The sequence below is a fragment of the Equus caballus genome, chromosome 6 (genome assembly GCF_041296265.1).
Source record: "Equus caballus isolate H_3958 breed thoroughbred chromosome 6, TB-T2T, whole genome shotgun sequence".
Lineage (NCBI taxonomy): Eukaryota > Metazoa > Chordata > Mammalia > Perissodactyla > Equidae > Equus > Equus caballus.
The window spans coordinates 62,873,220-62,898,153 of record NC_091689.1 but is presented as its reverse complement, the minus strand read 5'-3'; the positions used below and the strand labels follow the sequence as shown (position 1 = coordinate 62,898,153).

The 24,934-nt window shown below is 35.8% G+C and overlaps 1 protein-coding gene and 1 long non-coding RNA gene across 36 annotated transcripts in view; one reads left to right on the top strand and one right to left on the bottom strand.

Moving 5' to 3' along the window:
- The window catches only part of SOX5 (SRY-box transcription factor 5), a 949,864-nt gene that overhangs the window by 471,432 nt on the left and 453,498 nt on the right, over positions 1 to 24,934 (top strand). For 2 of the 35 annotated variants that reach the window (XM_070271062.1, XM_070271053.1), the window contains exon 1: positions 6,517 to 6,807. The exons of 31 other annotated variants lie outside the window; for them this stretch is intronic. The gene's annotated coding sequence lies outside the window, so the exon portion shown is untranslated. Of the gene's footprint in view, positions 1 to 6,516; positions 6,808 to 24,934 lie in introns of those variants that run through there. 2 more of the 35 variants (XM_070271076.1, XM_070271069.1) reach the window with 1 other exon arrangement.
- The window catches only part of LOC111774060 (uncharacterized), a 90,836-nt gene that overhangs the window by 20,032 nt on the left and 45,870 nt on the right, over positions 1 to 24,934 (bottom strand). The window contains exon 2 of the long non-coding RNA XR_002808905.2: positions 17,982 to 18,104. This is a non-coding gene — a long non-coding RNA (uncharacterized lncRNA). The remainder of the gene's footprint in view (positions 1 to 17,981; positions 18,105 to 24,934) is intronic.

Here is a 24,934-nt window from a genome sequence, read left to right as displayed (position 1 = left end):
GAGTTTGGAAGAAGTTGATTCCAGCCCTCATGGATGACTTCGATGGCTTCAAGACTTCAGTGGAGGAAGTAACTGCAGGTGTGGTAGAAATAGCAAGAGAGCTAGAATTAGAAGTGGAGCATGAAGGTGTGACTGAATTGCTGTAATCTCAGGATGAAACTTTAACAGATGAAGAGTTGCTTCTTATGGATGAGGAAAGAATGTGGTTTCTTGAGATGGAATCTACTTTTGATGAAGATGCTGTGAAAATGTTGAAATGACAACCAAAGATTAGAATATTACATAAAACTTAGTGGATAAAGCAACAGCAGGGTTTGAGAAGATTGACTCCATTTTTGAAAGAAGTTCTGTCGTGGGTAAAATGCTATCAAACGGCATCACATGCTACAGAGAAATCATTCGTGAAAGGAAGGGTCAATCGACGCAACAAACTTTGCTGTTGTCTTATTTTAGGGAATTGCCACAGCCATCCCAGCCTTCAGCAAACTACCACCTTCATCAGTCAGCAGCCATCAACATCGAGTCAAGACTCTCCACCAGCAAAAAGTTTATGACTTGCTAAAGGTTCAAATGATGGTTAGCATTTTTTAGCAATAAAGTATTATTAAATTAAGGTACGTGCACTGATTTTTTAGACATAATGCTATTGCATACTTAATAGACTACAGTATAGTATAAACACAACTTTTATATGCACTGGGAAACCAAAAAACTTGTGACTCGCTTTATTGCGACATTTACTTTATTGCGGTGGTCTGGAATGGAACCCACAATATTTCCAAGGTATGCCTGTATGTGATTGTTAAATGAATTGATGAATATAGTTTGCACATACGTATAAATCAGAGGCATGCAATATACTTTTATATGTGCACTATTATGCAAATTTCGGATGGTCCAAGGCAAATTTGCTATTAAAACAATGATTATACCTTTTATAAATAACAATCATTATATAATACATAATTTTTTTATTATTCTCTCTTTTTTTTTTTTTTTTGAGGAAGATTAGCCCTGAGCTAACTATTGCCAATCCTCCTCTTTTTTGCTGAGGAAGCCTGGCCCCGAGCTAACATCCATGCCCATCTTCTTCTACTTTATACATGGGATGCCTGCCATAGCATGGCTATTGCTAAGCGGTGCCATGTCCACACCCGGGATCCAAATCGGTGAACCCCGGGCCTCTGAGAAGCGGAACATGCGAACTTAACCACTGCGCCACCAGGCACCCCTGATATAATAGATAATTTATGTGAATGTTTATTATATAAGGCCTGGTAACACCTTCTTCTAATGTGTCTAGCATGAGTTTTTTAATTAAATCCTTACCCTAACTCTATGAAGCATGTATATGCTTTGTTATAAGGTTGAATTGAAAATGACCGTAAGTGATGGACCTTTTTGCTTTAAATATTATATAATTAAGTTTATTCTGACACAATTACCAATAGAAAAGATCCAGGAAAATAAAAAGTATTCTACCCCCTTTTCTAAGAAATAATAAAGTAGTCCAAGTTCAAGAGGTAACTATAGCTCACATTTATATTTTTGTGGCCAATTCTGTAAAATTTTCCATATCCACAAAGAAAACTCACATAGATCAGGAAAGGTTTTGTTTGGGCAATGTATGATTGTATGAAGAAACTGGTGCATTTTTAGGATAGGAAAAACAAAGGAATACCCCACAATGGACTTGGGGAACCCTTGCCTTAACCCCTGGAGAAATTCCATAGGAAAATTTTATGGGACCAATTGGACTTATGTGGATGGAGCAGAAGAGTGCTCCAGCTCTGTCATGCTTTATTTTGAATTAGAAAGATACCTTTTATAGACTTTGAACTTTATTTTAAAAGGCAGGCATTTATACTTATTACATGCTTAGTAATCTGTTCGCATATCGTGCCTACACAGAATACAAAATATTTAAACGAAATGAGAAAATTAACTGAGACACTCAGATGTTTTGTTTCTTGATGCCCACAATACTTGCACATACAGGTTCCCAATAAATACTGGCTAGTCTTTTGCTTTCTGATATTTATTGACCTTTTTACCTCTCTGCTTTGTCTTCTGTTGACAGAAAATGGGACTTTTGCTTAATCTAACTCAGGATGTTTCCTTTAAACAGAAACAATTACTTCCTTTCTACAGGAAATTTATGAACCAGAAAGCCTGTGGAGACTCTTCATCTCTTCTTTAGGTAGCTTGCAACACAATGTGAAGCTAAACTCGCCTCTGGCTCTGGTGGGGAACAGTATCAGTGATTTTTATATGCCCCAACATCGGGGTTATCTGTTCCAATCTCACCTCTACTAATATTCATATTTAGGATATGATAATTAAAGCTTGATGAATGTTAGATAATACATTCTTTGAGAAACATGTTTGCTGAAGGTTCTGTGTGCTTCATAAAAGCAGAAAATGAAATCATTAAGAAGTAGGAATTACAAATGCCAGCACTGTACTGTAACCATGAGTAAAAGATGAAACTCAAATAAAAAAATATTCTCTCTGTGGACTAAAGATGGATAATGAAAAAACATATCTTTTGGTGGCGTTTTTTTTTTTTTACCTTTCTTCATGAGGAAAAACCCAATGAAATCAACTATCATGATAAAACAGTTAAAAGGAAGTAATTTTTGTGCAACATACAAATAAACTGTAGAATTCATTGCTGCTGGCTGTCACTGAAGCAAACGGCACAGTACATATACTTTTTAAAAAAAGGTAAATCACTTTTATGGATATGGGAAACATTGTAATTACATTATCTATAGAAACTTTAAGAGATTCCAGGCAGTCACACTTCAGAACAGACAAACGGCTTGGTCAGGAAGAAATATTTCCAAATTTTGTTGGCATAGCACTCTTGATGTATGATCGTACTCTAGATTCTACTGTGAATATTAGGAAATATTCAAGACAGATTCCAGATTAGGAAAATGTGCAATCTGTTTTATCATTTTAACTACTTTATTACTACCTTGTGCATATGATACTATAAAGGCATATTCTGGTATTATTATGCTAAAATTAGTGCATATTTATTAGAGCCAAGAATAATACCAAGACTTCCTAAAACTTGCATTCTCTTCTTATATGCCTTATGTGTGTTGTTAGTCTTTTATTTTTGTGATAAAAATGTTATGTATCCAGTTTTACACTAACTTTTCCCATGATATTTGAAGACATATTAAAAGGGTTAAATGCAGTGTTGGTTAACCACTTTCAAATACAGTTAAAGTGCTCAGCATTGTATCTTGTGCATGGTAGATGTTAAACAAATCAACAACTTTAGTGATTGATTTGGGGCTTTTACTAGAGGACTTAGTGTTATTTAATATGCACTTAATGTTCATTTTTAAATGCAGTTTAAAACAACAGTTATAACTTGTTAACCACTATATTAACAAAGCAAGTCTTACCTAAATTTATTAGTTAGTCTTTTATCGCAAGGACATCCTGAAATTTAGGGGTGGTATTTTTAAGAATTACTGACTATTTCTTTATAGCCAGGTACAGAAATTATTATCTAATAGTGTCATCTAATTTTCACTTAGGCATCTTCATGTTTCCTGAGTGTGAGCAGTCATTACTTTGTGTCACCTGTGCTTTAATTTTTATAGGGATCTTTCAATATATCATTCACCATTAGGCTCCTATCATGTGCACCGTTTGGAGAGTGATTTTTTTTTTGTAGTTATAGATTCACAAGAGAAGCTCAATTTTGATAAAGAGATAAAATGAATGGTTTAAGGAATTTAACGTATGTGGTCATGGTATTATATTATACATGTTCAGTCTTTAATCAAAGGAACTCCAAATACTTTAATGTCCTCATAAAGTTCTTCTTATAACTGACAGTATTTCTTAAGCCCCAAATGATTCCTCTGTCTGCCTTCTGAAACCAAGAATTTGTCATTTTTCTAGCACATGATATCAGTAGTAAGCAGTTCTCGGGAGCTCGTAATGTCAGTATCCTCATCTTGGCAAATGTTTTTAATGTTTAGGATAGAGGGAATGAAAGTGTACACATACCTAAGACGGGTTCCACTCAGTTAACAAATATTCAGTGCATCTTATGATATGCAAAACTCTTTTATAGGGTTCAGAAGCTAGAGGAAGCCCACTTATGTATCCCCCAGGACCATCCAAACTGATCTTCGGCATTGTTCAGTTCTGGTGTTTGTGGTCCCTTTGTAGATATGTGAGTTTTCCTCAGTGTCCAGACTTTTTAGTTTAAGAAATAGTAGTGTATTTTGATGCCTGATAGGAGGAAATACTCTTAATTTAGAGTTATACCTAATTTATTAAATGCTTGGGGTTCTTTATAAACTTTTTTCCCCTAAAAACATGATATTCCAAACAATTCAAGTACTTTTTACAAAGCATTGCAGATATATAGCTCAAGTAAATATTTAATATGTGTAGCGAAACATTGAAAACATTTATGTTTTTCTATTTTCGTAGGAAATTCATGTAGAAGATGAGCAACCGAGGGGCGTAATATCTTGTGACGATATAATAACAATATTGCTACAATTGCTTTTCTACCATGTGGAAGTATTTACTAGGAATTTATTTACTAGGAATTTAGGTAAATTTGTCATCTTTTGTACTTGAAGTTTCATCACAAACCAGTTTTTTTAGTTTAGAAAGTAAAGACTCAGGCATGTGAAGTAAATTTTCTAAGGTCACACAGCGAGAAAGTTAGGACCCTGGTTATTTTCAACTCTAATTTCTGTTCATTTTTCTAGGTCTAACTGCTAATCAAGCAATATTTAGGAGTAATTGTTTTCTACATGCCGGTCCTTTGAACTTATCTTAAAATATATCTATAATTTTATATGAAACACCCACCATATATTCATCACAGTGCTGGGTTTCATGCAGTCATGATACAGAAATCATGTCCCGTCTTCCTGGGAAAATAATGCTAACGTACTTGAACCAGGACAATGCAATAGACTGGCCTGGCTGATCACATAGGCATGAATTAAAATTTTAATTTTAAAAAAATTGATCTATGTACATAGTTTCCATAATAAGATTAAGATCAGCAAGGTTAGGAAGCAAGTGTTGGCTGCTATTGTATCTGCGTAGTTTAGCTTCCTACAGGACTGAGCCACTTCCGATTGGACACAATAGGCAATTGATAAAAGTTTCTTGATTCAATGAATGGCTTTTCCTTGGTTAAGTTTTTCATTTAATATGTTTAATGCATTATCCTCCTGTATGTATGTCATCAGAAAAAATATGAAAGATTTAAAAGGAGTAGGGGAAATTAATATGTAGGTATTGTAGGATTTGGAGAAACTTTTTATTGATTTGAAAATGCTGAGATTAGTCTACCTGGAAAAATATTTTACCATTTTTGCAACCATTTGAGCTTGAACTACCTTAAAGGGATATGTTTTCCCTTTTATTATTAAATGTGAACCATATCAGATTTTTTTAAGTGGGAATATTTTGTTTTTAATTGACTTTTCTGTTTGCAACAATGTTGCAGAGTTCTTTGCTTCCATAATGAATGGATTCAAGAATAGCCCTCTGCATCAGACTCTTCTAAGTATTATCTATCCAATGTTGACTTTAGTGAGACCTTGAACAGTCCCCACTACACAATATACTTTAGAGTTTGAAAAGCTATTTGTTTTGGCTTGTTTTACTCTAGCAATTGAGAAATTATTTAGTCATAACCGATCTTACTTAGACACAGGAAAAACCATCAAATCATCATCTCTTTTTGAATCTCTGTTTTTCGGGAGGTTTCATTACTTCTGGGGATATAAGTGACTCATATGTGTTGAGAAAACTCACAGTTTCCATGATTGCTCACATTTTTTGACTTTAGTATTTACCATTAGAAATGATATTTTCTCCTGCTAGGGATATGGGAAGAGAGAAGAGCGCCTCAAGTCTCTTTCCTAATAAATCTGTGGTTGAATAGCTGATATGCAATAAGTACAGGTAATTTTTCTCATTTTGGAGTTGGGAATCAAAAGAAAATAGAGTAAATAAACCAGTTTTAAAAAGCAGTGATAATTGTGAGAATAACAGTTTATAATTTTTAATTAGGATGTCCACATAAAAATTACATGGAGCTCTGCAACTTAGTTGAGTCTGATATGACATATCTGTGAACAGGACTGAAGTATTGTAAGTAATGATGAAAGTATTAGGGCTTAGAAAACTCTGAAATAGTAGGCAAACTTCCATGCATTCTCTGTCACATACCACTCAAGTGAATAGTACAAAGTTGAATTATTTTCAGTTGGACTTTAAATCTAAAATATGTAATTTCCTGCCATAGGTAGTGAATAAAAAACATCTTTTTAAAATTTTCCTTTACTTCACTTATATTGGGCTCCACCTGGGTCACTTTTTTCCTCTTGAAAAAGTACAAAGCAGAGTGGGGGTTGAAGTTCCCATTATGTCAATAGGTGCAAGAATGTGGCAATATTTGGTTGTGTAATTAATTTGTTTCACAAAGGGGAGAGCCCCCTTAGGATTTTTGGAACTGACACTGGAACTCCCCAAGCCCAGTCACATGTCATAGGGCTGTGGTGAAATCCTGCTCTATGGGTCATGGGAGTGACCACAGAGCAATTCCTTCTTGATCCCTGGCTTTAGATTGGTATTGGTATTGTCACTGCTCCAGAGGTGACAGGAAAGCCCGGGTGGGATGCATGTCCAGGACCACTGAATTTCACATCCGTGCCACTGACAGAGCTTCCTGGGAATTCAAGGCACATGTTTTGCTCTGAAGAAACCTCCACATCCACATGGTTTCCGGCTGAGAGAAAGGTTTATTTGGTGACTCATTTATCTCTATCTTCTTCCTCTGTTAATTTTGGTAGGGTTTTGGTTTTGCTTCTAGAAACTGAATGCTTAAGGCTCTCTAAACATTAAGAAAATGTACAGGCTGGTTTTGTCATATTTTAAATCTCCATTTCTACTCTTTTCTCTTTTTTATTTCTTTTTGGGGAAGGGGGAATGAGTGGCCTCAGAAAGCATCTTAAAAATATTTACAGCATCATGCGTGATTCTTTAGGCATTTAACTGTCAAGTTTGGGTTACTACTTTTATCAGTGTTCTGTGTAAAAACATTGCGGTAGACCCAGTAATACTATCTTTAAATGTATATTTAAAACTATAGCACATAGTGCCACTAACATGGAGAAACAGTATTGGAAATTGCTAGACAGACACCAATTAGTCTCTATTTTGAGGAAATATTTTAGTAGAAATATTTAGTAAAAATGAATCAATAATTCTTGTATCTATAGATGTGTACAAGTGCACATTTATGAGATGTAACATCTTTTCATAAAATTTTATATTTAACTTTTGGAATAGAAATAAGTTTAAGACTGGAATATTTTGAACTTTGTAAGCTAAATATCACTTAAATGATATATTTCATCATATACTTCTCACTGCATTTTATATTTGCCAGCCTCCTTGACGCTCCCCCAGTATAACTATGATCATATATTGAAAAATTTTAAGTCAAGATGGGGACAGGGTGGCTTTCTCTTCTTTCTTAACTCATTTAGCTCTTTTAGCTTTAGTTGATTCCGGCAAGTTTATACCCCCATTCACAGAATTATTGATTAAAGTATGAAATGTTGTTACCATCTATAAATGGGAATTCCTTTTGTGCTGTCAATGACAATGCCAAGAAACTGGCTTCAAGATAGTTGATTTCCAGGTATCAGCCTATCCACTTTATTAGAAGTCACTCTTTTGCTATCTATATATCTGCTCTCTATGTGTGTATATATGTTATTTATTTGAATTGTCTTAAGTGCATACTTGAATAGCTTGCAAGGGTCAAAGAGAGTTCAAATGATAGAAAAATGGTTTGTTATTTTCTCTCTTCCCCTCCCCCCTATTGCTAATGCTAACTGATGAGGAGAGCAGGCAGTGTCCTTCAATTTAAAGAGACAACCTTGTTCGTTTGGAGGGTGTGAATGCCATTCTTGTGAAATACTGTAAATAGTAATTCACAAGAGGGTGACTTTTTTATTACTTTTACATTGATAACATGCCCTGTGAAGACTTAGAGTTATTCTGCTGAATTTAAGAGAGATAAGAATGGAATGTGTGTGTTAATTTAAACATCTGTACATACAATAAAAACATCCTTTGTTATCAGGAAATCGGATCTTTTTATGTGTTTACCAGTATTAAATAACTTTTAAAGTTGTTATCATGTGATAGTGAATCTTTATTACCTTACTCAGTTTTTCCTCCCAATGCCTTCCTGAAATATTGAGAAGGGCTGTGATCATAATGTAAAACACTGAAGCTACAGTGTACAGAAATGAACTTGAATCACATCTAGAAGCAGTCTGACAACAGCATCAGGTTGCAGAGCACAGGTAGCAGCACAAGAACTGAGAGCTGCTGTCAACCAAGATAGGGGCGCAGCTTCCTGTGTACTGAATTTGTATGCAGCTTTTTATTCGCCTTGATAAAAACATAAGGCCCACATGTAAAGGTGAGTGGTGAACATAAAAATTACAGACTGATTGAGTTCTCAAGAGACATAGCGGAGCAATCCCAGTCAGTCGCTTTGCTGATTAACCCTGGGTACCTTCGCAGTATTTAATTATTTGGTAAGGTACAGTAGAAGCATTTGAGAGTTTGAATGCCAATAGCTGTTAAGTCAGTGTAGTGTTTGAATGTTTAATGGCTTTAATTATCATTTATACATGGACCTACCCCTCCTTAAGGCCCAGGAGGCAGTGACTCACTGGGTTGTCATTAACTGTCATTATTGCTAGTAAAGTCAACTTATTCATAAAAATAAAGAAAAAATTAGTGGTAAAAATCACGTCATTCTATATTACAGTATTTATGGTGCTAACTTATTCTGTATTTTAGAATTCTATTGGCATTTTGAAATGTAGATGAATCATAATATTTTCATCACCACAGTTAAAGCCTTTAAAAAATTTTCTATATGTGTGTGTGTGTCTAATTTGTCCGTTCACTAGGGTTCTCCTGGTATGAAAAATAAACACCTTACAAAAGATCTGCAGAGAGTTTTTCTTTTTGCTTGAGTTTGATCATTTCTGAGAGGGAAGAGATTGATTTGGAAGGATGACCACCTAGAGCTGGAAGCAAACAGCTGGCCAGGTCGGGGCGAAACTTTCTCCAGTCTGAGGATTTGGCACTGCACAGTTAAACCATTCCCATTTTATAATGAGCCAGAGGAAGGTAGTAGGGTAAATAGCTGTAGAAATTTTAGTTGCATAAAGTTAAAATATTTTCAATTATATATAGTGAGGGAGATGTTTTCCTTTGTTTTATTAAGAAATTATTTACATGTAAGGGGCAGATGAGTTGAAGGACTGTGATTTATTTTTTTAACCTAATATGCTTATTGCATTTTATTTATGGTCATTTTTCCTGGATGTGATATCATTTAGCATTGATTTCTGTTAAAAGAAGGAAAAATATTCCTATAGCTTCTTTCTGTGCTGTTTCTTTATTGCCATATTTCTTTGTTTTAGGGATGTGGATTGGTTTGACTTATACATTGTAAAAGCTTCAAATGACCCATCAGGACAGCCAGTTTTTATTTTGAATTTTTATTTGTCTATGTTTATTTGTAACTGTTAATGGTTATAGGGGTTCATGGGCCAACTGTGTGTATATAAGAGTGTATGTTAAACTGAAATGTAAACCGTGGTTATCATTGGTTATCATTTACTGAGTAAATGCATATACTAAAACCTGAGTTGGTGAAATTTAAAAGTAGATGGCACTAGGATAAGATACAGGTACAAGTTGCCAAAACAATTATATTAAGTTCCCTATCCTCGGAGTCACTTAAGAGTCTTCTCACAAAGGCTATTACTGACCATTAAATGGTATTTATTGAGAACTATAATTTGCTAGGTACAGAAAAAAGCATTGCAAAGAAATAACCGTGATTTCAGGCAGAAATGTAAACCAGGATTGGGAGACTTTGAGCCCACATTGTCAGGAGACGCTGGTTTAGCGTTCTGTTTCATGTGGAGCCCCGCAGTTAATATGGTCCTTGTTGAAACTTAAAACAGCTCTATTAGTAGCTTGATTGAGAAGGGGGAAGAGGCCTGGAGTAAACAAAAGTGTGCGTTTTCAAGACAGCCTAATTGTGTATGGTACATTTGCTTCCGCAGTTCCTTCTAATCCATCAAATAGTAAAACACACAAATTTATTCTATTAAAGTAGATAAAATTGTTAGGTAAGTATCATACTGGGACCAAAAGGGGAAATGGCATCTCTTGAACAATTCTCTATTGTTCAAAGGATCATAGAAGTACTGCTGCCTGCCTGTCGCGTTCAATCAAGTTGGGTAAAATGCTGCTTTGGAGAAAAGGAAGGAGGAAACTGAAAGTATTTGCTTACACCCTTTTTCAAAAATTCCTCTGGAGTGATGGTGATGAGAGTCCCACGGGCAGGCAGGGGAGACTTCGGTGTCGTGAAGTGAAAGAGTTATTGGTTTTCCCTCACCCCCACTGCTGTCTTTTACTTTGGTACTGCCCAGGAAAGCTGCACGGCAGTCGGAACTAATTGCAACTCACTCAGGAAAGTCTTCATTAGCACTACCACACATGGTTACCAGATGTGCTGGAAGGCAGGGAGAGGAGGCTGAGGCATCCAGAGAGGGGAGAGAAGCAAGTAGCTTCATTTGAAAACTTAATAATCTGCCTTTTGTTTCCAAGCGTATTGTATTGGAGAGGTGAGACAGAAGGGCGTTTTGGAAGATGAAATGCATTCTCCTTCACTCATTCTCTGGAAGCTGAATGGAATTCTTTGTTTCCTTCAAAGTATCAGAACTTTTTGAGACTATCAATGTGTTGTAAATGTTTCACTTTCTCCATCAAATTAAATGAAAGCTACCTGCATTGTCAACACAATGGTGTTTTTCTACTGGCTGAGATTGGTAGTCCTAAATTTGGAGGTTTTGAATAGAGACTAGACTTACAAAATACGTAAATACCTGTAAAAATTGTTGTCTTCAGATTACAAATCCGAACTAAGCATCATTGAAAATAAGAGGACAAGACTCTCATCTATTCCTAATCCTGATCCCGAGTCAGGAGTGGAGTGGGTGGCATTATATCTTCTCTTATACAATGTGCTACTTTTAGCAGTAAACAGTACTGATGGCAGACCCTTGAGATTAAATATTTTATTTGTACTACTTATGGGTAAATTCCCCAGAAATTTGGACTTATTCCTACCCACTGTGCTCCACAAGAGATTAAATGAAGTCACAGAATTTCTACTGTTTCTGAAAATGTTATTCACCATCTTCTCACTTAATAGTATACCTATATCTATAGACATAGATTATTCTGGAAGGCCAATGAGAACTCTTCTGTCTCCATGAAACCTCTGGTTCTCCAAATGGAACTTTTGACACTGCAGAAAATTGTGACATTAAAAAAATGACGTCATGATTTGAATTCTCATAAAAATCATGGAAACTTTATTATTTATTTGTTTAGTGCCTAGATTGATAATTTTTTAAAAATTTCACTTTGCAGTGATACTAGAGTTCAAAGTACTTTTTCTTAAGTTAAACATCAAAAATAGTGATTAATTTGGAAAAATCTTGAATTCTACAGTTAAAAATTTCAAGACTGGCTGGGTGTTTTACTAGCAATTTTAGGACAGTGTCTTTTGGGGTGATCATTTATCGCTTCCATTCCTAATCTTTCAGTAGAATCGTGAAGACACTTGGGAAAAAAATGACAAATTAGAAGAGAAAAATTAGTTCGTCTAGTTTTGGAAAAACATAGTTTAGATTCATTTCCTGTTTAGATATAAGACCCAGCAGTTTTTGACCTGTTGGGGGTCATGCAGCCTTTTGAAATTTTGATCCAATCTCTGGATCTTCTCACAATTGTGCTTGTACACAAATTTTTAATGTAATCTAGGGCCTCCCAAAATCCAGTTTGAGCATTCCAATTTAGAGCCTTCCAATATTCCCCCCACCCCCACTAAAGAAAAAACCCACAAAGTACAAGTGTTACAAAGTGTGAAATATATGATCTGCTATAGTTAGTCCTAATAAGTGGTAGAAGAGAATATAGTCTGAAGGAAATTTCATTGAAAATGAAATATTCTTCACTAATGTGTTTAGTTGCTACTGTTAGAAAGAGCTGTACTTATGATTATTTCCATAGTTGTCTCAAGTTTCTTTCAGGCAGTAATCATGCCTTCTCTTTCACCTAGACTTCCCAAAGAGCTTAGAACAGCTTTACCCACCCTGTACTCACCTAGGATGGTCTGACTGAATGAATGAATGAATGAGCTAATTTTAAATGGCATTTGTTGGTAACTGCTACAGTTAACAGCAGGAAATGCTACCACACTGAACTAATTCTTCCTACAAAATTTACTATGAAAATGTTGCCTCTGATTGCAGTTTTTATAAATTGAACAAGAAAAATATATTCAATCTTAAATTTTTACTGTATTATATCAAAGCCGTACTATAACAATATATTACCGGTCAATACTGGCTGATTTGATTATAGGTATAATTACAAAAAGTATTAGTATTTTCAGAAATTAAATTCTTTTAGCTGGTATTTAAAAATGCATATTTTAGTGGATTTTCAATGTTAGAATGGTGTATGTCAAAAACTAATATTTAAAATATCTCTTTTTTTTCTTCTGCTGGGGCTTATATTATCATTCTTGAGCTGACTATGATTATTTTTGGAAAATCAAAACAAGGTCGAGACATTGATGTTTATGTAATATTAACTATTACTGTAATTTTCCCCATAATTTATTACCTCACCAATAGTCCCAGTGTTGTCAGTTTCCAAATCAAATCTATTTAGTTTCTATATGTTGGTTTTTGTCCAGTGCTCCTCTTCCCCGCTCTGAACAGTTTAATTTAGACCTCATCATTGCTTACTAACAGTAACAGTATTTTAAATAACTTTCTTGCCTCTGGTTTATAGCCAATATTTGTCCTATTGCGATCCTTCTAAAACATGGATTTGACTCTATCATGCCTATGCTTAAAGTCATCGTTGGTTTCCTCATCACCTTATGGTTAAAACTGTGAAGTCATAGCTGGCACCATAGTTCTTTGTACCGTGGCCCCTGCCTCAGCTCTTGCTGCTCCCCCTGCATTGTAATTTCCAGCCATACTGAGTTACTCTGAGTCTTTTTCTTTTAATGTTGTGTGGTAGTGATTCTCATTCTTCAAGATGTGTAAAAATGGAGCATAATACAATATTTTATGGGTTAATAGAGTCAGAGTGCTAAGCTAATAATTTATAAATGACATTTAAGAAGACTAGTAATTTATAGGTTAGAAACTAGCTTACATAAGAACATCATAATCTGAGAAGAATATTTTTGTTAGTGAACTGTGTGAAAAGTACCACTATTGGTATTTTACAGAGTTGACATAACACAACCATATGGAGCATGGACGCTAGGGCCAGACTGACTCAGTTCAAACCCAAGGCCTTCCTTTACTCACCCTGTGACTGAGCATGTGACTTCACCCCTCTGGGCTTCAGTTTTCCATCAGTAAAACAAGGGTGAAAACATAGCATAACCTCATAGGGTTGTTATGAGAATTAAATGTATTAAAACATGTAAAGCTGTTAGAACTGACCTTGGCGCATAGGAAAGCTGTGTAGCTGTGATAAATTTGAGCTATCGATATTTCTCGACTCTTTAATTAAATAGAGCTAACCAAAAATACCATATGAAGCACAATGTAAAAAGTTGATTGTCCTCTTATTAAAAAAAATTCATCTTCAAATTACTGTATTATGAATTTTTTTAGGGCTTCTTTCCAAATTTCTTTTAATTCAGGAACTTAAAAAAGCATACGAACTTAAAAGAAAAATAATATTAGAAGACAATGGTCAACATTTTAACAAAATATAAGTACAATTAGGAGCTCAACCCAATTAAAGAAGTATTCCCTGGTCAGGCAAAACTGGAGGAAAATTGAGTTCTATCTAAAAATAAAAATGTTGGAAAAGTTTTGACTCCTGGCAAATATTCCATTAAGGTACATTTAAATGTGGAATAGAACTGATGAGGAGATATCTCAACTTTAAAGTAATTATGAACAGTTGCTAAGCAATAGAGAAAATAGAAAACAGCATAAATTTATTGTTAAGAATGTCATCATTGTGTGGGAAAAACTATGTTTTAAAATTTCTTGTCTCTCCTATATATGAGTATATTTAGTTATTATTTCTCATACAAATAAAATATGGCTATATAGTTTTGATATATGATTGGTTTGCTTCTAGATAGCACCAACTTATTTGTTGACTTAGGTCCTTAACATTCTTATGTTTGGGTAAATTGTGCTTTTTCTTGTTTGTTTTCAGAACAGATAAAAAATATATTTTAAACCTGCTAAATAATATCAAATAGATGTTTGCTGCTAATTAGTGTATGGTTGGAATTGTAATTATGTCATCCAAAGGGACTTATAAATATAGTCTAGTTAAAATGTGATTCAATCTTCAATCATTCACAGAGGCATACATTCATTATTATTCATTTAGTGCTCTCTGATTTGAGCTCTAAATGTAATCCAAGAAAAGATGGAGGGATTTTACTTTTATTGTCATGATTTAATATAGCAGATCCCTTAGTTATCATCCTGTACTAATCCAGGGATTGTTACAACTTCTTAGAGTCTGTTATTTGATTTTTAAATCAGTCTGTTTATCGTACCAGCATAGCAGCATGTAAATTGAAGAGGTTAGAGGAAGATGCCACGTCTCATTACAAGGCAATCAGCGTATATTTTTCTACTGTCCAAATTTTAGTTTAACTTTAGATGAACCTTTGTTTCAGCCATTTGATATATTATTACTATAAAACCCTTAGCTATGGCTTCCATTAATCTAAATTATAAAGAAACTACCAACTTCATTCATCCCACAATCTTTAGCAGGTCCCTGCTGTGTGACAGGCATTGTGCTAAGTGCTAAGAGTTTTGCACTGAATAGGACAGTTATGATCTCCTGCTCCCAGCGACCTTACAGACTAGAAGAGAATATGGTCATTTAAAAAGTACTATTATTATGAAAGTGCTGACTGCTACAAATGTTTTGACTGCACAGGGTGCGTAAGAGGAAGGTGTCATAATGTAGGCAGCCCAAGAAACCCATCCTACCCCAAAATCCCGAGAAAGTCATAGACTAGCATCTTCTAAGGCCCAGAAGTGAGAGAAAGCATGATGAACTCTAGGAACTGCAAGATGAGAAATATGGGATAGCAGAGAGAGCAGTGATCATGTAGGTGACAGGAACCAGATCGAGGAGGGCCCTGGAAGCTTGTAAAAAGGTTGGTTTTTTTCTTAGAATTGTGGTGATGATGGAAGAAGTTTGACGTGATTAGATTTGCATTTTCAAAAGGTGAGTTTAGATGTAGGGTGGAGGAGGCATTGGGAACAAGACTGAAGGCAGGGAGATATATGAGTCGCTTGCATTAGTGGTCCAGGGAGAGATCACGGTAAGTTAAAGTTAGAAGAAGAGCCGAGTTCTAATATTTGGGGACTTGAAGGAAGGAAGGTGGCTGTGACTGGTGGAAGAGTGGGTGCATGAAGCAGGTCTTCCATGTGACAGCCTCTGTATATGTTCCAGGCGTGCTTTCACATTGCCCTCCTTATGACTTTTCTTCCTCATCTTAAAAAATACCATGTTACATTACCTTCAGATAACAACTTGAATAACCTTTCAACAGAAAGGACGCTGATTTTGGAAATCCTTTTGAGGGGGAGTTACCATCCACTGATTGACATCTTATCTTACTATGCTTCTGCCCAAAGTAGAGTGATATGACAATGGTGTCAAAGTTGAGAGATATTTAGGAGGATGGATTAATAGGACCTAATCATTTACTGGATGTGGGGGATTATTCAGAAATTTCTAGCTGTGGCCTTTCAGCGTATGGTGGTGTCGTTCAGAAAACACTGAGGAGGAGCAGGGGGGGATAATGAATTTAGTTTTAAACATGCCGAATTTTAGGTGTCTGCAAGACATCCAAATGAAGATTTGGAAAGCAGTAGAATATGGTGGTCTGGAGTCGAGAGAGCAGATTTGGGTGTTCTTTTTACATAGGTGGTGCTTGAAGTCATGGGCGTAAACAACACATGACGCGAATAAAGAAGATCTAGTGTAGATCATGAGGAATTTCAAAAGTTTAAAGGTCTAGTCGAGTAGGCTAGAACCTCGGAAGCCAAGAGAGAAGGTATTTTGAGGAAATAGGAGTATTTAGTAGTGACAGGCGTGCCGTGGAATTGAGTAGGAGAAAAGAAATGAGTCAGTGTCTGCTAGTTTTATCAATATGAGTGAAAAGGTATAGTGTATTAGGATGGGCTGAGTAGTGAATCGGAGGCAATTATGAGATGTTTCGCTTTTAAGAATCCATCTTAAGCGATGAGACTATAACTATACGAGTATGATATGAAGCTTGTGGGTTCACTTGACTTTCAAGTGAACTTTTAAAAGTTTACCTATGTATAAATCTTTCTTAAATGCTTCATTGGTGCTGTGGTCCAGGGTTTTATAGTCACGATCACTGCAAAGTCTTTGGAGCCTGGTGTGAGTTTCTAATGGCAGTACACTATTCCCTCAGTGGCTGCCTCTTCTCCTGAGTGGCTGAGATTACATTCACTCTGTTGCAGATGTACAGTGGAGAACTTTAAAGAAATCTTTGCACACAATTTAACATCCACAGCCAGAGATAACAGCTCCTCTGTAGTCAAGGCCTCATCAGTTCTATCCACTGTGCTAATAGGATTTTCCCAGCTACTATTTAATTACAATCAATGTGTTTTTTTTAAAGATTTTTCTCAGATTTCTTTCTTTCGAGATAAGAAATCTTTTATACTCAGAACATCCAAAGGAGAGTTGGAGAAACTCTTTGAATGTTAAGACCATGTCGTCTTCTGTAGTCCAGGAAGTAAGTATCACTGAAACCTTCACTCCCAAGGTTATCCTGTCAGAATCATTTCCTTTGGGAGGCAAAAGAGCTGAATGGCCAAGGCCAAATTTAGTTTCCTTTGCTTCCTTTTTTACTATGTTTACCTTAACCATAGTGAGATATTCTGCTTGCCGTTTACTACTTTTTAAGAGTGTAGCTATGTTGAATCTGGCCATTCAAAAAGAAGTTAAGCTATGCTGGGTATGTTCAGATTCTAAGATTTTATTTAAATACAGTAATCCAATCTATTATAGGGATGTGGAATAGAAAGTAAATCTGGTCTCCAGGAGCTAATTGTTAAGTATAAAGAGTTCCTATGTTTTTCATTCTGTTCCTGCTAATCTTAATATTCACATTAGTGAGAGCTAGCTCGCTCTTCTGATTCATTTGAGAAGAAGAGAATAGGGTGGCCACAAATGAGTATTGTTACTTATTCCATGGAATGTTTTTTTTCTGGTAATTGCAGGCAGTGATATTTTTTTGTGTGCTATATTATTTTGTGAATAACTTTGAAAATTTTATTGGTATTTTATCATTGTCCACGTGTTTATCAGCTGTCAACTAATTTGGGAATTTGAGAGAAATATGTTACTCTTCCCTGTAATAAGCTTTAGATACCATTAGGAACGGATAGAGTGTCTCTACAGCTTAAGAAGGACTCATCCTTCTGTGAATATTGAAAGGCCAGAGAGTCACTGTTCTCTGTATTTAAAATAATTTTTTCTTTGGGAATACTGCTATCAAATTTAGTATGTTAAAACGTAGAAGTGGAGATGTTTATCAAGAGAACTAGAGTAGAGCTAGTAACCTTCAATTCTTTCTCTCTAGACTGGATTCTTTTCATTGTTTATGTGACCTTCAGACTTTTGTATGAGTTCAGAAAAATACGTTTCTTTCCTTTGGACACACTGAGTTTACCATGGGCTCAGATTCCTGACTGCCACATTCTGGATTACAATCTGTATGGTATCCTTATCTTTCCATTTCTTACCAATGTTGTTCTTTGAGTCCAAAGGCCCATCCTCTCCAACTTTGCCCAGATCCCTTCCATTTGGAAGCTTTCAGATGTGTTTCTTTTTTGTCTTTCCTTTCTTTCTTTTTTATATTTTGTACCCTGAAAAGAGCATAGTTAACATTTAAAAAATATTTTCCACAGGTTTCTTTACATTATTAAAGAATTTTTTAAAAGTAATTGCTAATTTAAAATTTAGTAGTTGGAAGGATTTTAATAAGTGTTTATAGAATGCAGGTTATAGTTCTTCTTATTTTTTTAGTAATCACAGTTTTTATATACATAGATTATCATGTTCAGAGAAACTGTTTCTGGAATTCCCTATAGGGTAGAGAAATTTGATGTGGACTACCTATCCTACTGTACATTGCTCAATGAAAATCTAAGTGCTTAAACTTAGGCTTTATAATCTTTTCATAATTAGACCAAGTAAAATTCTGGATACTCAGAGTTCAGGTTGAGTATGTTAAGAGATGAAGGGTTGTGGTCCCTTTTAATGTATTCTTTCCAACCCTAACACGTAATGGACTCCTTTCACTTGTTACTTTGGCAGCATCTGCGAGTACAATAATTTCAAAATAATGTTTAAAAATTATTACACATTTACAAATATCTGAAACGTAATCAAATTTAGTCAACTCAACTTATTTTGAAGCAAAATATTCATCTTGAGCAAATGCCTATGAATTCTCATATTTTCTGAATTTTGGTGGTTATTTTTAAGCAATACTATTTATTTTCATGACTGCCATATAGCAGTTATTTAGGAAACTAAATCTAAATTGATTTGTATTGCTATAAAATTTGGTTTGGTTTCAGTTAATGTGATACAGTGCAATGTAGATAGAAATAGACTCCGTGGTTTCATTGTCTTGATATAAATTAACTTGATATTTTGATTGGATGAGTGAGATACAGTTTATAACATATCAAAAGAAATTGTTTTGTAGTTAAAACAAAGTAGACCTTTACAGTGTAGAAAATAGAAATCTGCCATCTTGGAATGCATAATTACCTCCTTCAAACCTTTATACTCCTTTTCCATTATATTCCAAAATATCGAAGCAATAATGTCCTTCTTTGTATTCTAATAACTTATTAAAATTAAAGAATATTCTCAATGTACTTATCTCAGTCCAAATTAACTTCTGACATGAGAGAGTCTGGCTAAATGCTTATTGTAAGGTCACAATATTTTAAGAAAAGCATAGCAGAATGGTTACAACCTAACACTCTTGGTTTCAGAAACATGGGTTTGCCACTCACTAGTATGTAACTCAGGGCAATTTACGTATTGCACTAAGTCACATTTTCCTCACCTGTCAAAAAGATAATGGAAGCACCTTGAGGGTAGGGAGTCTGTCTGTTTTATTCAGTACTATAGTCACAGTGCCTGGCACATGGCACTCCATAAATATTGAATGAATTAACAAATAAAGAAATAGATAAATAGACACATGTATATATAGCTGAGTATGTGACACATTTAATTGCTCAACTAATGGGAGTTATTTTTGTGATTCTTCCATGTGAATTCTAAGGATGAATATTTAAAATGTCCCTAAATTTAGGACTGTGTATGCCAATGTCAAAACTCAGTAAAAGGAACTATCAGGTTTAGCAAAATTTGGCTGTTATTTTGTTGAGTATGATTTGAAGTAATGTTTACAAACTATCCAAAACAGTCAACAAGCTCTATACTGAGATAAATTTTCCTTCTCCAAATCAGACACCATAAGACTTAAAATCTCTACAAGATAATTGTACATTTTATATCTGGGATTTGGACAGCTTTTCTGGATTTCAGACTAATATGAAAAATTTAGCATTCATCCAATTTCTGAGGTTTGTCTTAACTATGCAGATCAAGTAATAGTGCTTTTCAGAAAGGAAATGAAGTGGCTTTAAGAGAAACTTGGAGAATAATCCTCAAAAAGCTCTTGATGCAGCTGCTCCATCATGTATAACAAACAGCTGACTATGCTTCCTGAATGTGCTCATTATTTGATAGTTGCATGTCACATAGGAAACATAGCTTTCATGAATGCTCCCTGGGAATTATGACTCACACATACATTTATAACTTTTTTGATATTCGTTAAATTGAAATATAAAACCTTAGGTTTCAGATATTGGGGTTAATTTTCAAAAAAGCAATGCCATTACATCTTTGGATATCTCAGTAGGCAGAAATCGTCATTTTCCTTGAGAAATCATGCAACCCAACAATAGCAATAAATTTCAAGGAGGAAAGCATGCCAGTCCTTCACTCATGGTCAGAAGTTTCGCTGAGGGCACTGACTGCCATCTTCCAGTGGTGCCGCTGAATTAAAAGCCATTCATTCATTCAATGGTATTGAACAAACAACATATTAAAATGCTTTTGAATTTAGTTTAGTTGAAATTATCTTTCATCAAGGAATGGTTCTCCTCTTTCTGAGAAGACGATCATCTTCAACCAGGCTCATAGCTTAGACATGGGGGTACCTGTGGAGCAGTGATATTACAGAATCAGCCCTGCCAATCCTTGAGAGGGAGATGCCACTCTACTGTGCTAAGCATCGTGCTAGGCACTGTGAAAGGACAACGGTGAATTGCTTTTAACCACCAGAGATATGATAGAACGGTTGGCAAATAACAATAGCTACACAATTCTAATTGCATCTTGACCACTTCCTCTTAAAGAATTTCAGAGGTTTCCTACTGTTTTCAGAATGACACCAGAATCTTTAACATGGCCTACAAGGCCATTTTTTATGTTCTCGGGTGCCTCTCCAGAATTAGCTCACATTGCCCTCTGCCTTGCCACCTGAGACTAGGCACATGCCCCTCTCAGACCAATCCATTTGTCATGCTGTCTCAGACAGTAGAGACTCTGTCTCTGTCTTCTATCTTTCCACCAAGTTCAACTTATATTCTTACTTCACATCTGAGAAAAAAGTGTCAATTCCTCAGGGAAACCTTACACAGCCTCCCTTTATAGATTAAATCTTCATGTTACCATGTACCTCCCCTTTGATCCATATTACATTTTAATTTTACATTTGCTTATGCATTTGTTTGACTTTTATCTTTCTCACTGACTGAACTGTAAAGACCATGAGAGCAAGGATATTATCTGCTTTTAGTTATCCTTTTATCTCCAGTGCCTAGCACAGTGCCTGACACATAGTAGGCACTCAGTAAATACTTGCTCAATAAATAAAGGAGTAAATGAATGAATGAATAATATACATGAGACAATAAAAAATTTAAAAAGTCCTAAAAAAACACTATGGGAGTTCAGAGGAATAAATGAATTCCCCAATTGCTAAATCTGGACTACATGAAGGTGACAACTATTATTGCATTCTATGAAGAAGGCAGAGGCTGAAAATCTTGCCATATCAGATTGGATGATAAAAATCCTGACAGTCCATAATTACTGAACATCTGTCATATATAGGGCACTTTATTAAGCACTCCCATGAATCACCCAGATAAGGTTATAGTCACATCATTGAAATAAGATACTGGTGTGAATTCCTTTGGGCCAAAGCACTACCTTGGAATGCTGATTAAAATCCTCAAAGATTATACTTATGTCTTTTGGAAGAACTACCTAATTTGCCAAAATTTCATTTGAGGAGCACTGGGCCTTGATTGTATAGGACAATGTTGTAATAGTCCTGGGAGGTTACCATTAGTAGCACTTTGGTGTTGACAGGGTGAAAAGTGTTAATGCCACAGTGAAAGTCATCACATCTTCAAACCACTTAAACCTGTCTTGCTAATGAGAGTCTGCAATTCTCAGCCTACATCAGTCCTTAGTGCAGCCTCTAGGAGAGGAAACCCCCAAATGTGGATGAACTCTAGAACTGCTGAGGTAGGGGTTAGGGTGGCTGGCTGTGCCCTTCAGGTCTCCTAAGGCACTTACGCCTCTTTCCCCATCTCATGCAGAACTTCTAATCTTGCTGTAGGAGAGAGCTCTGTCTTCTGATACCTTCTTCTGACATCCCATGAACTGTACCTTTCATTTACTTTCCTTTTATTCAATGAGCAGAAGTTATCTCCTTTCCTCTTCCTCTCTTGATAAACGTATTGTAGTATCACAACCCTCCCAATTGCTCTGCCAATGACATCACCCCCGTGGTGGTTATGATTCTATTGCTGCTGCTGAAGACCTTTCCTGGGAAAGGGAGCAAGCTCTGTAGGCTCGGTGCCAACAGTGTCCAGCGTCCTCCATAAACCAGCAGTTGTTGGGATGTTTTCTGCAGGGCAGATCTCTTCTTTAATCACTGGTAATAATGAAGTTTTTGTCATATTAAAGGGGAAAGAAGAGAAGCAATTGAGAATAGTTTGAGAGGATGACTGTGCCGTCCCTCAGGTCCAGCGACAAGAGGACTACAATGGGTAGCTTTCAGAACTACATATGGTCTTCCTTCCGAGGGAGTTGATTAAGCGACTCCGGATGAAATTGAAATCCTGTGATTTGACCTTTGTCTGGCCTGGGAGGGCTGCAATTCGCATAACAATTTCCTTTTGTTCTTTGTTTGGAGTTATTAATCCAACATGAGCCTCGAATTAATCAGGGGTAGTGCGTAGCTACATTTCTAATTCACAGCTCCACTGCTTGTGTCTTTTTTAATTAAGGCCGAATGATAGCAGGCCTTAGCCCTGATTGCCACACTTGCTAACCACACATTGAGGGATGAAGAGGCTAAACAGGCAGAATGAGATTACTTCAAGGTTTCACTTAATTGTTTTCTTCCTTTAAGTAAAGAGCACTGACTGAACATTGTTCATTCTGGGCTGAGAGAGCAACTTTTATGTGTGTTACTTGTCTTGATGTTGGGATAAGGTGGAAACCCAGGTTCTTGTTCGTACCCTTAGGTGTAACGATCAAGGAGGTTACCCAAGTCACAGGTCAGTTATTGATCTAAACCACATCCATGTATCTTCATTGGAAGTGGGAGGTTAGTTAATGGTGGGCCCCATGTCAAAGAACTTGGACCCTTAGTTACCTGTATATTGTGTAGGCACTGGGGCCTTTGAGGCCTTAGAGCTGCTCAACATTGCTTAGTCAAAACTTTGTACGAGTAAATAAATTGGAAATTTACTCTGATTGACTTATTGTGGAATTCACTATCCCATGGTTCTGTCTTCTACTTTGTTCAAAGGGATTTAAATACTGGAGGGACCTAATTATAGTTCAGCTTCACTGTATAGTTAGCGATACAGTGTGGAACCCAGGATTAACGATGTGGAATTTTAGTAATAACTTTTTTCCCTTTGGTAAATTTGTTAATTTTCCTTCAACTGCTGCTCATATTTTAGAAGGGAAATATACAGATATAGATCAAGTGATGTTAAGTAAAATTGAACTCCAGTTTATCGAGTTACTATACTTCTCCTTGGAAGAAAATGGTTCCTTAGAGTGGTAAATCAGCTCTGAGACACTGGGAACGTTTAGTTAACCACTGTCACGGTGAACTTGTTAGGATCTTTATACAACTCCACAGGTAACTTATTCCTCGCTCCAAGTGCCTGACTAACCTAGAAGAAGTTGACACTTCATTACGATAAAGTTCAGGCTTGAACAAAGATATAAAGTGGAATAAACACAGTCACTCATTTGGTACATGTTCTTTCCTGTTCTGAGACTCAGGGTTGAGAATAAACAAACAAACAAATAACAGGAGATTGGGCTCCACAATCTATATGATTCATTTCATCTTTAAAACTTTGATTCTATATTTACATATTCCATTTAAATTTTCAGATTTGGTCATTTACTTCTCAAACCTCCGTTTTGTCCCTTTCTATGAAAATTAGTAGGCTTCCACTGGGTAGAGATGTCTATATATTTTCCATAGAATTAAAGGTTGGAAAGCATTTTAATTTAAATGCATTATTTTATTTCGAATTAGCCTCCTCTTGTGGCTGTGCTCAATGTTAAATTGTGTTTGCTAATGTTTGAATAAAAATTATATGTGAAGAGGAATATTTTAGAGAATAGAATGCAATTTGTAGAGGAAAGAACACTGAACTGGGAGTCAGAGAACCTTAAGTCAGGTTATAGCTCTGTTCTTAACTTGCTGTATGACCTTAAGTGTTTAGGTCTTATTTTCAACTTAGGCAAAATTAGGAAGAATAAACCAAAGCTTCCTTCTAGGATTTTCTATGGTTCTGATAGTTCCATCATGATTAGGGCTTTGAGATTGATGCATCAGATGTTTTGAATATTGTGATTTTCATTCTAGAATATTTTCAGCTCTTTATTGATAGATACACCAAAAATATAGGTAACATTTCTAGGCAAGTGATAAAAACAACAACAAACTTTAAGGGAAACTGTATTTTCATCTGCACTTGGAAATCTACTTTTTACTTTTAGGATAAAAGGCTGTGAATGTGACCAGTGAGGTTGGGCTGAAAAGAAGAATCTATAAGAAAGGTGATAGGATAGTAGTTAAAAGGGGACGGGGATGTGAAGGAAGGATTTAATGGGATGAGAATGATTTCAGCATGTTTATACGTTAAGGGGAATGAATCAACAGAACAGAAGATATACTAAGGATTAGGAGAAAATGATGAAGCAAGGTCTTGAGGTGATGTGAGCAGAGTTGATCCCAACACTAGTGGGGGGTTAACCTCAACGAGAGGGAAAGATGCTTCATTCTCTGACCCTGCAGAGATGTTGATTAGTGGGTTGCAGAAAGTGATGTGTGTGTGGATGGGGCAGGTAGTGCATACTTATGAGAAGTGAGGTCATCTGAAAGTGATGGGGTGGTGTATTAAGGAAAGTGGTGAAGGTTTGAGACAGCTATTAAAGGAAGTGAAAGGAAGTAAGAAAGGACAGCTAAAATTCTTGAATGGGCTTAGAGTGCAGGTGTGCGTGGGGTAGTGGCAAGGATCTGTGCTGTTTCGTAATTTTCTCCAGCTGTGTTCAG